The sequence below is a fragment of the Camellia sinensis genome, chromosome 10 (genome assembly GCF_055761805.1).
Source record: "Camellia sinensis isolate YWXY chromosome 10, ASM5576180v1, whole genome shotgun sequence".
Lineage (NCBI taxonomy): Eukaryota > Viridiplantae > Streptophyta > Magnoliopsida > Ericales > Theaceae > Camellia > Camellia sinensis.
Genome location: NC_138970.1, coordinates 69,611,275 through 69,625,144, shown reverse-complemented (window position 1 = coordinate 69,625,144; position 13,870 = coordinate 69,611,275). Strand labels below are relative to the sequence as shown.

The window sequence follows — 13,870 nt, the reverse complement described above, 5'->3', positions numbered from 1 at the left end:
TATCTTCCGGCATCCCTTGAGTCATGGTTTTTTTTTTATTATTATTTTATTTGGAAGTGAGTTGATGTATTAGATATGTTGGGATTATTTTTGGGCGTTACAATATCTCAACAAAAAAAAAAAAAAAAATAGCAGCTATACCAACGCTGACTAATATATATTTTAGTCGCCAAAAATGTAACGTTTGGCGACTAAATTCCTTTTAGTCGCCAAATTGGGTCGCCAAAAGTGTAAATTGTTGTAGTTCCTCTTTTCCATCCAATCACCAATCTATCTATTGTATTGTATGGATGTCACCATATACCAAACATCCACTGAAGTGTACTCGTTGTTTCAAGCAACACTAGGTGTCTCCAACTTGAACATTTGCCGATGACGGTCCAGCACCATGCAAAAGAATTGATTGGCCAATCAATTGGAAAAATACACCACTGTAATTGATTGTGCAATTAATTAGATGGCTTAACCACCACTAATCGATTCTCCAATTGATTGAACGGCTTCATTACCACCAATTGATTTTTCAATTGATTGCACATCTAATTTTACAAAAAAATCGATTGGTCAATCGATTGGAAGAATTAGTCACTCCAGTAACCAATCCAATGACCATTTGATTGACCACCAGCAATTCGATTTTTCAATTGATTGGACGATTTGACAAAAACCAATCGATGTTATAATTGATTACACATCTAAAATTTCACAAAGAAATTGATTAGTGAATCGATTGGAGGAATTGGTCACTCCAATCGATTTGTCAATCGATTGGATGACTTGTCCACAACCAATAAATTGGCCTACCGATTAGCTTCGTCAATTGATTGGATAAATTGATCAATAATTTACTCGAATTTATGTTACTTATGCATTTTTGTGAGATCACATGCGTGATTTTGTGAAAATTTTCGTGATTTTATGTTCCTCAAAACTTTTATCAGATCACTTATACAGAAAATTTACATTAACTTGCGCATTTTTGTGAGATCTCATACATGAGTTTGTAAAAATTTATGTAATTTTGTATTGTTCAGAATTTTATGAAATGACTTACTCGAATTTGTGTTATTTACGCATTTTTGTGACATCATTACGTGATTTCGTGAAAACTTACGTGATTTTGTATTTCTCAAAAATTTTATCAGATCATTTACAAAAAATTTGTGTTAACTTACTCATTTTTGTGAGATTACTTACATGAGTTTGTGAAAGACTTATATAATTTTGTGCTGTTCAAAATTTTATGAGATCACTTACTCGAATTTGTGTTATTTACCCATTTTTATGAGATCGCTTACATGATTTCGTGAAAATTTACGTGATTTGGGTTCCACAAAAAATTTATAAGATCACTTACAGGAAATTTATGTTAACTCACGCATTTTTATAAGATCACTTATGTGAGTTTATGAAAAACTTATGTGATTTTGTTTTATTCAAAATATTGTGACATCAGTTACTCAAATTTGTGTTATTTAAATGTTTTTATGAGATTGTTTACATTATTTCGTAAAAACTTGTGTGATTTTGTGTTCCTAAAATTTTTTATGAGATCACTTACAGAAAATTTGTATTAAATTACATATTTTTGTGAGATTAAATTATTAACTTTTAATTTAAGGTGAATTACGACAAATTAACCGAAAACATGAAGAAGATCATTGTGATCAGCTAATACTGCTTTTTACAATACCAACGCATGAAAATGAACCATGAATTAAAGAAATCATAGTTGATTGAGACAAAAAAGTAAGCACTTGTTCATATATTATGCTTAGGAATACTAAGATGCAAAACAACCAAGGAAAAAGAGCAAAACAACAATGAACACACAAAAAAAAATAAAAAATAAAAAATAAATAAAAGAGTAGAAAACAACATATAAGCACAATAAAAACAAGTGCCAAAACCACAATGCCACAAGTGATCCAAACACATATTTATAACTTTGCCACGTTGCCAAAATACCCTTTGAACATGTAAAATTGAAACTAATTCACATTATTTAGGCATTGCTACTGAATGATCCAAGGGCTTTAAGTGCGGCGGCTATGCAGGATGTATTGGTGGTAGAAGGCAGCGATGGCCACTCCAATGAATGGTCCAACCCAGAAAATTCATTGAAATAATTAACATCACAAAACAAAGTTAAAACATGAAAATTAAGGTACAATATAAGTACTATGTATAAGACAACATGGAATTAAAAGAGAGGGGTGGAGGTAAGTACTTGATCATCCCAGGCTTTTTGTTTGCCGTAGATCACGGTAGTGCCAAAGCTTCGGGCTGGGTTGATGCCAGTGCCGGCGATTGGGATGGTCACCAAGTGAACCATGAACACAGCGAATCCGATAGGGAGTGGTGCCAATGTTGGAACAATCTTCTGTGTAAATAAAATAAATTGAAACTAATACAAACAAAATAAATAAATAACGTACCGAATTTATTTATTGAACTGAATTAAAAATAAAAGACCAAGTCGAGTGTGTAACACTCTGTCCTTAAGACAGATTCGCCCCCCTACGGTGCTTACGGTTGAGTGGCTTCTATCTCCCAGGATACAATGATGTTAACCAATTTGTAGTTGCACTCCAAAACAAATTGTTCGACGAACCAAACCTGTGTTCTAACTCTCTGAACATTTATTCTAAACTAAAATGAAGAATAATGCACAAAAGAAAAATTAGACAGCACAAAGAAACCTAACAGACTGTTTTTTTCGAATCAGTAATTGGGTACCAAGACAGCTGGAATTGATGGGTATATATAGGCACAAAACTTAAGACCTGAACAGGTTCCAATTTTGAAGTGAAAAGCTGCATCAACATGTTTGAATAGGAATACCAACTTTTCAAAGTTAGTTTGACCGTTGCACATGGAACTTATTTCATTCCAAACAATTTGAAAAGTAAACCGTAGTGGACCAAGTCAAACCTGTAGCAACTTTATTTAAACTATTGAAATATATATATATATATATATCTATATATATATATTAAACTATTTAAATAGTTTAATAAATAAAGGAAGAGGTACAAATTTTAGGAAACCACTTACGAATATGAAATTTGAAATTAGAAATAAATTAAATTCTCATAATTACAAATTTTAGGAAACCACTCAGGAACCCAAAATTTGAATTTAGAATTAAATTAAATTCCCACAATAATTTTTATTGAAAAAATTCAAATGAATTTTATCTAAAAAATTAATGTTAGACCCGAAAACGACGTCAACTTTCCATTCACTCATAAATGGTTTTAACGTTCCGTCTTCATTGTGTGACTTGCCACGCGGCAAGGAACACTTCACCTCTTCGGACCCACCCCAAAAGACGTTTGGGGCCCACTCAAATTTGGGCTCAAATTTGGCCCAACATAAGCTATATAAAACACCATTTTTCCAACAATCCCCCACATGAATGGAATTTGACGGAGAAAAAATGCAACAACATGATCTAATTACAGAGAGTACAGAAATTAGAAATATACTGCAAAGGATAAGTAACTTTTGGCTTTGAACCTTCCCTTATGAGACACTATCGGATTTACTAGCTAACCAGTGAACATGATGTCTTGAACTGTTCAGCCGTTTGTGTAAACCAAGACAATAGAACTCACACAGTATATCTCTAGACACAGTTTAGTTCTCACTATTGTGTTTATTTTGGCTCTGAACAACCTGGTCTTTCATGAGTGCTCTAGAGAATTGTAGCCCTTCACATAACTCATAGAACCGGCCCAGTTCACACTCACATAGGCGATTCTTATGAAGAGTATCCTGCCATACTCCACTAGGTTTACCTAGATATAAGAATCATTAAAATTTTACTTAACCTCAAACACTGCAGACATCACTATTTCATCAAAGAAATGGGTAGGAGTAAGACTCCTCAGTGATCCTTCTGAGTCGTACACAACTCGGTTGTCCCTTTGAACCTAGATCTTGGGATCTCCAATCAACTAGGTTGGGTTGTGTAGACACCCCATTTTTTGACCGTCCTCAAGACTTGGACGTCACCGCTTGAACACTCGATGATCATCCATGTTTGTGTTCGTCTTGAGTTCCCGGAGGCCTCGGCTACGCGCCTTGCCTCAGGATCTCTCGACTCGACCGTTTTGTGTCTGGTTTTGCACCAAACATTTGTGTTTTTGCTTTGGAGGGTAGGGAATGGCTTTTGGGACATCCCCACACTCCACCGGCCATGGCTTGAGGCCACCGGCTGTGTCACGTTGCCATTGGCCAAATGTGATGGCCGGCCGGCGAATTTGACTGTCGGTCGGCCACTTTTATGGCCGGCCGGCCAAATGTGGTTTTCAACAGATATTTCTGTAGACAGCTGGCAGCTGTCATTCCAGGCCATACCCTAACCCATGCCTGGACGTGGGACTTCTGAAGGGGCTGCAGATTGATATATCTATATCAATCATGCTCTCTCAAAAGAGAGAGAGATACAAGAGGAAGAAGAAAGAGATATACAACTTGGAACAAAAAAATCTCTCTCTCTCTCTACATTTTCTGCCTCTCTCTCTAAGGTTTAGGGCTTGTTTGTGCTCAAAAGTGCATTTTCTTTGCACTTTTGCATACAAACACCTAGTTCTCTACTCCCTTTATTGAGCTAAGATCCTTGGAGATGATTTTTGGGGTGATTTGAAGCCTTTTCTTTGTTCAAAACTTGCTGATTTGCTGCTGTGCTTCAAGGGTGAGCTTTTACCTCTTTTATGTCTTCTTTTCATAGCTTGTTTTTCCATATTTGCAACTATTTTTGAGCTTAACATATAACATAGAAAAGTCTTGTTTTTGAGTGCTCTAAATAGTTTGTTAAGGGTGTTTTAAGCTTTGGGATTGTTTGACCCCTCTTAAGGCTTGTTTGGCCTTTGTTTTGTGCCATTTCGGCTGAGCTCTGGGACCATTGTGTTTGGGCCTCCTCACCAATGAAATCTTGAGGGATTTTAGAGGTGAGGATGGTGCCTTGAGGTCCTAAGAAGGAGAGGGCCACCCCCTCTCCTTGTTGTCCTTGAAAAGGGCCATTTTTGCCTCTTGAGGGAGCATCTTGTTTAAGTGTATGTTGGCCATGCTTCAACTGATTTTTGTGCTTATTATGTCATAATATGCCTCTGTTTTTAGTTGGTTTGGACACACCTTGCATGCCTTGCATACATGTCTTGTAATGCCACATTTTTGCCTTAACATGCTTTAGGTGTAGACCCTTGTTCTAGCATGATTTAGGCTTAGCCTTGTGAAGCTTACATGCATATTTTGATGTTCTAAGGGACTGTTTTAGGTAATTTGAGTCATTCATGTCTTTCTTTGTATAGCTACCATGCAATCCCTCTTGAATGCCTTAAGCTTTGGCCTCTCTAGCATGCATTACTTGCATTGTTTCAGTGGTTTGGAACCACTTATCATGTTATTTCAGTCCTTATAACATGCTTGTATCCTTGCCTTTGATGCCTCTTTGATGTCTCTAAGAGGTTGTGTTGTATGCTCCATGTTTAAGCATTTGTGCATGCCTCCATGTGTAGATCATTTAGATGCCATCTAGGTGGTTTTTAGGACTTGCCTTAACATGATTTGGGACTTTTTTGGTCCCCTTTGGTCATTTGCTTCATGTGTCATTTAACCATAGTTTAAGTTCTTGGGCTTGGTTGCATGCCTTGCTTGCATTGGTAGTTGGACTTGGTATCATCTTAACATGATTTTCAGAGTTTGATGAGCATGCCATTTGTCCATGATTATCCTCTTTTAAGTGTTCTTAAAAGATATTCTTTAATGCTTAAGCGTTGGGTCATTTCTGCATGCATTGTTTGTGTGTGTATTTGCCTCCATTCCATAGCATTTTGGCTTCCTATTTAGACATGGCCGAGGCTTGTCCGTATTGGTCTAAGTCCACCTTTCGCATGTTGTTCAAATGTGATCACATTGCTACACGCTTGCATGCTTCGGTTGCATAATGTTTGCATGCTCATTACTTGCATTGTTGACACATGCTTAGCTATTGCATTTTGTTGCATGCTTCCCCCATGTTCATGTTTGCATGCTTTCCCTCATGTTGATATAGCACACTAGTTTGCATGCCTAGGTTGCATTCCATCTAGCATGCATGCCTTGTCCCTTGATCTACTGATAGGGATTGGGCCTTGGTTTGTGTGTGTGTGCATTGCATTTGAAATCAAAATGCATACTTGGTCCCTTGGGCCATCATGCATGGAAATGCGTGATTGTTGGCCCGAGAATCGAGAAACGTGTCCCTTTGAGTCATAAACATGATAGGGGATATACTGGTGCATACATTTGCTTGAAATACATCGCCATGCCTTGCCTGCCCTCTGCTGCTGTCAACTGCAGGTTTCGGCAAGAAGAATTGGCCGGCCGGCAGTGTTGGGTGCCGACTGGCAAAACAGGTTTGGCCGAGAGCATAAGTTTGTGGCCGGTGACCATTCTCCCTAGCCGGTGGTGTTCTCACTCAGCCGATAGTGTTCCACAACACTCAGAGAAGCAACCTTGGGAGTTGTGCAATTGTCAGAGAAGCAGAACGGTCAAAGCAGAGGCAAACTTGTGCATGGCGTTGGATTTCCGAGCAAACCCGAGCACGCGCTCATTGGATCCTCTTCCCGAGGCCTTTACTGCTTTCTTAAGCTTAGTTAATTTGCTTAATTAAATAGGTGGTCTGTAATAATTAATTAGCTTGTAGATTAATTAGTTTGTATTATTCTTTTGGTCCCTCTGAGCAAGGGTGAATTTGTAATAATTGTGGGTGCGTGTGTGCTTGTCTTCCAACCCCCACTTCTTTCTCCTTTTTACTTGCCTGTTTTGATGGTTAGTACTAGGACATGTTTACTTTAGCATACCTTATGCTATGCATGCGTGCATCATTCATTAGTCTTGCATGCACCAGGCTCGGCGCATCATACTAACTGCATAAGTATTTCAAATCTAACTTGAATGCGTTCTACTTGTGCATTTTCACATGTCACTTATAGACTAGCCGAGCCTACTCTAGTGACATTTCGTATACGTTGCATTAGGCATTTAACTATGGACTTGGATCATGCATGATTGCTAGCATGTTCTTGTATTGGCACGGAGTAGTAGGTGAGCTCTTTATGCTTTAGCATCTCACATGAGTGTGAACGTTAACATGATAGCATGATTACCATGAGGCTAGATGCTTATGTGATATAAACTGCTTGAATGCCCGTGGGTGAAGGTTGGATTGTTTGAGTTGGGATAACTCGTTGAAATCCGTATTTTAGCCTACTTGTGAGTAATAAATTCCAAAGCATTTTCCAAACAAACGGATATGCAATGTTTTGTTCCAATTTAGGCAATTTGGTCTATACTTGTTTGCTGCGCGCATAACATTGTAATTCTAGGCTAATAAATGGAATAAGAACACATAACGTTTTCAAAAACGGATATCACGGTTAGTAAAGGCCGATCTTCGGATCGGGCGAGAGGGGGTGCTCATAGCTGACTTTCCCCAATCACACCTAAGCTCCCGAGCCGAGGCAAATTTGGTGATGACGGACACGTGGCCTTTGGCACCGAGTCAGGGTTTCCTAAATTCCCCCATAAAAAATATTTAGGTGGCGACTCTGTATCTGGCAAAGCAGTCCATGTTTGGCACTTCATTTCAAAAATTTGTTTCTCAAAGCGATTTGCTGGATTTGGACTCTTTGGTTCAAATTAAGGACCGTGACACAAATTGAGTCCGAACTGTAGCGAGGCCCACGAGCGCGTCTACAGTTTCTGGCGACTCTGCTGGGGATTTAGAGAGCTTGACTCAAACTCATGATATCCAGTTTTGATTTCATTTATGTGTCTCTTTGCATTGCATGTGCATTGGTGCGCCTAGGACACCGTGTTTGCCATCTGCCATTCCTGAACGGTTTGCCGGAGGCTTGACTTTGTCAAAGCATGCCATAAGGCTGACCGGTTGTGGGCTCTAACAGTATGGGAACACAAACCCCGGTTTTACCGGGGCATCCTTTTCGACCATTCGACCTAGTGCATATTCGGAAACCATAGTGGCCATTCCAAGCTAGGACAGGTTGCTTACCCGATTATAGGTTGTTTGAAACCGCTATGTGTGTAGTGAAATCCTAGCTCCTGACAAAATAGGACAGGAAAACCCTACCCCAACATAGGGGTGTTTTGGCTCTTACTTGTTTGCTATGTGCTGTCAGAGTGTGTTTCTACAGGTTGTGTGTATCAGTTTGCAAGTCTGAGTATCAGGCCTGCGGGCATCAGTATTTTGGTGCAATCAGTTTTACCTAAGGGTATCGGTTTACAGGGCAAAATTTGGGGCAGAATTCAGTAAAGATTCAAATCTGTTTTGGCGAAATCAGGCTGAGATGTTGTCTGTTTTCTCTTTTGCTAGGTAGTCTGGGAACCATAGCTTCAGAAGGCTCCGATATCCCCCAGGTACATTGGACTAGTGCTGATAGACTTTGTTAGGTCAGAAATTCAATTCAAGGGCAACCAGTGTTCTTTCACCGAGGCAAGGCAAAGAAAAACCAGTCAGGGGTCACCGGTTCATCTGATCCGTCAGTCGCCAGTCACATCACCTTTGTTTAGACTCAGCAGACCGTGATGGCACGGGGTTCGGAAGAATTTGTGGCCGTGATAGCAGCGTTAAATCAGGGAACTGCCATGCAGGCCGAGACCAGTATTGAAACGAAGCGCCCATCTGGGGCATCTGCCTTACATCCAGCATTGAGACCCCAGCCAAACTTTGACCCACTTCCGCCAGTTGAAGATTTGTCGTGTCCAAATCCTCGAGAAAGGTTAGCTCAAGCTCAAGTGCTCAGACCCTTGGTGCATCCTAATGAGAGGCTTTATCCCCTTGACACTAATGACCTTGATCCGACCGCAGTAAAAATTGCGAACCTTGAGAAGCAATTCAAGAAGGCACAGGGCCTTAAGTCCATTCCTGACATTGAGGATGGGCACACCGAGGCTGCCGTACGGCTCCCAGACAGATTCAAAATGCCATATATTGACCATTTCGACGGGTCTAGAGATCCAATGGTACATATCTGACTTTTCTTGGATGTCCTGAAGCCGATGGGTCTGACTAAGCCACATAAACTCTCTCTGTATGGAAGAACCCTGTCGGGTGTAGCAGCCACTTGGTACGCTAAGTTGGAAGATAAAGTGAAGCAAAACTGGGAAGAACTGGCTGAGGCCTTTGTCGATCAATATTTCTACAATACCCAAGTTGAAATGACCATGCAAGAGCTTGAAACAACCCGCTAGAACCCAACAGAGCCTTTTGTGGAATTTGTTGCAAGATAGAGAGCAAAGGCAGCACAAATGACAGATCGGCCTTCCGAGAGGGATCAAATGCAGATGATGGTGCAAAACCTCGAGCATGATATGTTGCAAAAGTTGATTGTCGCTCCACTATTCACTTTCAAAAGTTTACATGAACTAGGGGTTCAGGTCGAGAATGCGTTCAACAGCGGGATCATTCCCAGAACAAGTGAAGCGGCAAGGAGGGTGATTTCAGGGAGTGCCAATGCTGGTAGTAGCGCTATTCCCAAACCCGCAGAAATCAATACAGTCGCCACAGCCAACCCTTTTGCCAATCCAAGCCTACAAACCGCCAGCCCAGCCCGAGCTCAGGGCAGAACTTTCACCCCTCTCTATATGAGCCTGACTAGCGCACTAAAAGTCTTGATGGAAAGAGGATATCTCAAACCTCTCGATCCTCAACCTCTGCCTAACCCACTCCCAGCCAGACATAACCCCTCTAAGTACTGTGTGTACCATCAGCAGCGCGGTCATGGCACCGACCGTTGCTACCGCCTTCGTCATGAGGTCCAAAATCTCATCGACAACCGGACGATAGCTCCACCTTCAGACCCCAATGACCAAGTACCTCATCCACATCTTAATCTAATCCACACACTGGCTGTCCCTTACGACCCCAGCGTATATATCACCCCAGTCCATCTACTCAAGCCTAATGTGTTTATCCCAGAGAGCCTGGACTTATGCATGATGAGTGCATCTGAACCCCAATCATCTCAAACCCACGAACCCACTACTTCTGAAGACTCCCCAACCTTGGGACGAGTTGCATTGGAAGAAGGCCACTCCCTTGGCAAAGTGGAGGCAAGTGGTAAGAACAAGGTAGGGGCAGGCATTGGTCCCCATGAACACCTTCAATGGGATATTGAGGCTTTGAAAGCTGAAGGGCTGAACAAACAGCAAGTACTCGCAATTGTTACAAAAACTATGGATGACACATTCGCCACTCAGAATGAGAGCAGTTCAAATCAAGGGGCAAGCTGGGAGAAGGGCCGGTGTACCAGGAATGTTCCTTTCAGCTCTAAACCCTCGCTCGGACAGCAAACCCAGTCAGCGCCTACCAATCCCTTTGCTGGTGCATCCAGCAAAACTCCCCAAACCTCAAAACACCCACCTCGAGGCCAAAGGGTGTTCGCACCACTGTACATGTCTCTATCAGCGGCCTTGAAGGTTCTGATTAAAGAGGGGGATCTAAAACCCCTGGAGCCGCGACCACTGCCAGATAAACTTCCTCCCTCCCATGATCCGGCCAAGTACTGTGCCTTTCATCAGCAAGTCGACCATGTCACTAATAGTTGTTTTCGTCTTCGCCATGAAATACAAGATCTGATTGACAATAAGGTCATCGTCGCACCAACTCAGCCAAGTCTATCGGCACTGGGTCAGTGAACTTGGGGAATAATGTGAATATGTGATCGGGGGATAAACCAGCTGCGGGTGGCGCTCGATTTACTCCAGATGTGGCGTATGGCACGCACTGTTTTGAGCATTTGCGAATGCTAGTTTCTGACTCGGGTATTTAAGTCAGTTTTGTTGTGTTGTTTTGCGTCTGTCTCTTTGTTTTGAGTCAGTCTTTCTGTTTCGGGTCTGTCTTATTGTATCGAGTCAGTCCTGTTTTGTTAGTGTTAGGTGATTCCGGGGGTGTTACCTCGGGCATCACTATTTTGTTTCGTGTCTGTCTTTTCGCTTTCTTTTGAGTCTGTTTCTGCCATGGAGCCAGTTACACCAACAGTTATGAATGAAACAGCAGTGGTTTTTCATGCTTTTGTGCTTACTTCTGCCTTGTGCCAGCTGTGCCAGAAAGTCGAATGGAACGACAGTGCATTTCACCTGCTTTTCTGTGCTTTTAAGTCATTGCGTTGACCTAAGTTTTTCAAAGCTGTTTTTGAACATTGTGATGAAAACGAAGAGGAAGGAATTCCTCGGGTTTTGCAAAACTTTGATCAAATTGAGAGAAAGAGAGGCGTGCTAAGCCCTTAATGATTGAAATCATGCTTGTCAGCGTGAGTACTGAGAAGGACCCTGGCTTGATCCAGACTGGTTCCACACTATCTTCAGCGTGAGCGATTTGTCGCTTCTTTAAAAACTTTCAAAAACAAAATGTTTTGCGTGGTCCTGCGAAGACCTGTATGGAATCGCTCTAGAGATTATGCAGCTTAGGATCGCTCTCAGCCTCAAGACTCGAGCCCTTGTTTTAAAGCCTTGAACCACAATTCGGAGTGTTCAACGATCGACCATCAAGAGCGGCCTGTGTGGCCAGATTGGAAGCAGCCCTCGAACAAGAGGCATCAAAGCCAAATCAAGAAGATCAGATCTCATCAGAAGAAGCCTGTAAAGCTAGAACAGAAGCACCCCTCCAAACTAGGGGCAAAAATGTCCGATTTGCTCGAAGAGCCGAAGATGGGTCCTTCAGTAAGTCAATGCAACAGCCACTCTCCTGGATACGGATGGCTTCAAAACCCTAAAACCATTTGGCATGGACTTGTTACACTTTTACCCTTTGAGCGGCTCGCTGGGCCGAAAACCCGGAAGGGCGACCCAGGCAAAAGTTAGAGCAAAAAGAAAATATGTAAAAAAAAGAAAAAAAAAATATACAAGAGAGACAAAAAAGAAGAAAAAATATACAAAAGAGAGAAAAATACAAAAAAGAAAAAAATAAAATATACAAAAGAGAGAAAAAAAAGAAAGGGAAGAAAGAAAAATGAAAGAAAAGCTCGCAAGGTCGAAAACCCGCATCGGGCGCCTTGGCAAAAGTTAGAGCCTAAAAGGTGAAGGTTAAAATACCCGAGTATACCTTAACCGGAACTACGTAAGGCTTGATTCCCATGTTTGGGATACGTAGGCAACTTCATCCTGATGTCCAACCCCCAATGCTTTCATAGCACCTCAGTCCATGTAATGGTTTTAATCGTCTGCGATTCCCATGTTTGGGATACGTAGGCAGCTTCGTCCTGAAGTCCAGCCACCAACACTTTCAAAGTGACTGTGTCCATATATTGGTTTTGACCATCATTGTCTTCTCTATATCCGAGAGAGTTCGGTCGTGATCATCACTGATGAGGACTATTTACAGTACGCTGCGGCGTTATCTAAACAAGGGGCAACTTTACGTTGCCATGAGTCGCCATTCAAACCAGGGGCAACTTTCCGTTGTCGTGCAGCTCTTTTCAAGCAAGGGGCAATTTTCCGTTGCCTCCGATCCGAGGTTGCGCATCTCGAGAGTAAGTTTCGTGCTCGCTGAGCATTGACCGTTTGCAAAAATTAATTTTTGAAATTTTTTACTGAGGTTGACTATCTTCTCAAAAACTATTTCATTTTCCAAAACTGGACCATTTTCTTGGACCCAAACAGGAAAATTTTCAGTGCTCATAGCCTGACTTGCATGATTTTAAATCAAAAAATTGAATAAGCAAGTTAATCTAACTCTCATATTGATCAAAGCTGTTTTAGTAGAAAACCAAAATAAAAAATGGTCAAAACGATAATCTAGGGCCACAGTTGAGTCAGGTATTCTGTCTTTCCCCCGTAGTCAACATACTTGCCAGAAAGGGCACCCCATTTGCCAAGAAGGGTACAGCAGAAACTAACAAAACAGGGCCGAAAGCCCTCGACCTCTGAGCAACGAGGTATCAAACCAAGTGCGAAGCACGAATCGGAACGGATCAAGATACTCCACTCCTTTGTCTGGGGCATCGACCAAACGCCACCAGAAGAAATAGCCGCGAGCTAACCGTATCGGGTGTGAACCCACAACTTCCTATTCATCCATCAAACACCCTGGGGAGGGATAAAAATGAGAAAATAAAGAATAGAGAGGTGTAAGTTGAGAGAAAAAGCGAGCCAAAGGGTCTTGAGAGAAAAAAAACGAGCGTGAGGGCCGAGGGATGTGAGAATCACACAAATTAGAAAGGGTGGGAAACATACCCGGAGAAACTGGCTCCTCGTGGTCTGAGGACTCTCGTTTTTGTAACACGTCTGTGTGTTGTGTCTTTTGTTTTGTCTCAAGTCGTTTCGAGTGTTTCTCGATGTCTTTAGGTTGTTTACCTTTTGTCTTCCGTCGTTTGAGTCGTGGTGCGTTGTGTTCAGTCAGAGGCTCAATACCCGGTTAAGAACTCATCTCTCAATTTTAAAAATAAAATCGCTTTGTGCTCCGAGTGCCGTGCCATTCTCCACATTTGTGCAAAACAGTATTGTTTCTTTCATAAACTGCAGGGTCCACCCCCGATAAGTGTGAACAATAAAACAAGGACCTATCTGAAGCTATATAGGTTCCGGACCGCAAAGCAAAAGAAAAGAGGGAAAATTTGGAGCATCTTAGTCTGTTTCAACTTTGGCAAATTCCGAGACTGCACTCCAGGTGCACCTTCTCAGGCCTCGCCATTTCTCTGGAGTATGAGTGTATCTCGACCCCAAATGTAAGCCTGCTTCAAGTCAGAATGGCAGTCCAAGCAGCACTTGAGGGTTTCACATGCAGATGTTATCTCTCACCAATATAAACAAGGTGTCCCCTTTTGAGCTGAGCGTATTGCCAAGTCCTCCGAAAGGTAAATCG

The 13,870-nt window shown here is 41.7% G+C and overlaps 1 pseudogene; it reads right to left on the bottom strand.

Moving 5' to 3' along the window:
• Nucleotides 1-2,005: 2,005 nt before the first annotated feature.
• The window catches only part of LOC114256987 (putative aquaporin PIP2-2), a 73,227-nt pseudogene continuing 61,362 nt past the window's right edge, over nucleotides 2,006-13,870 (bottom strand).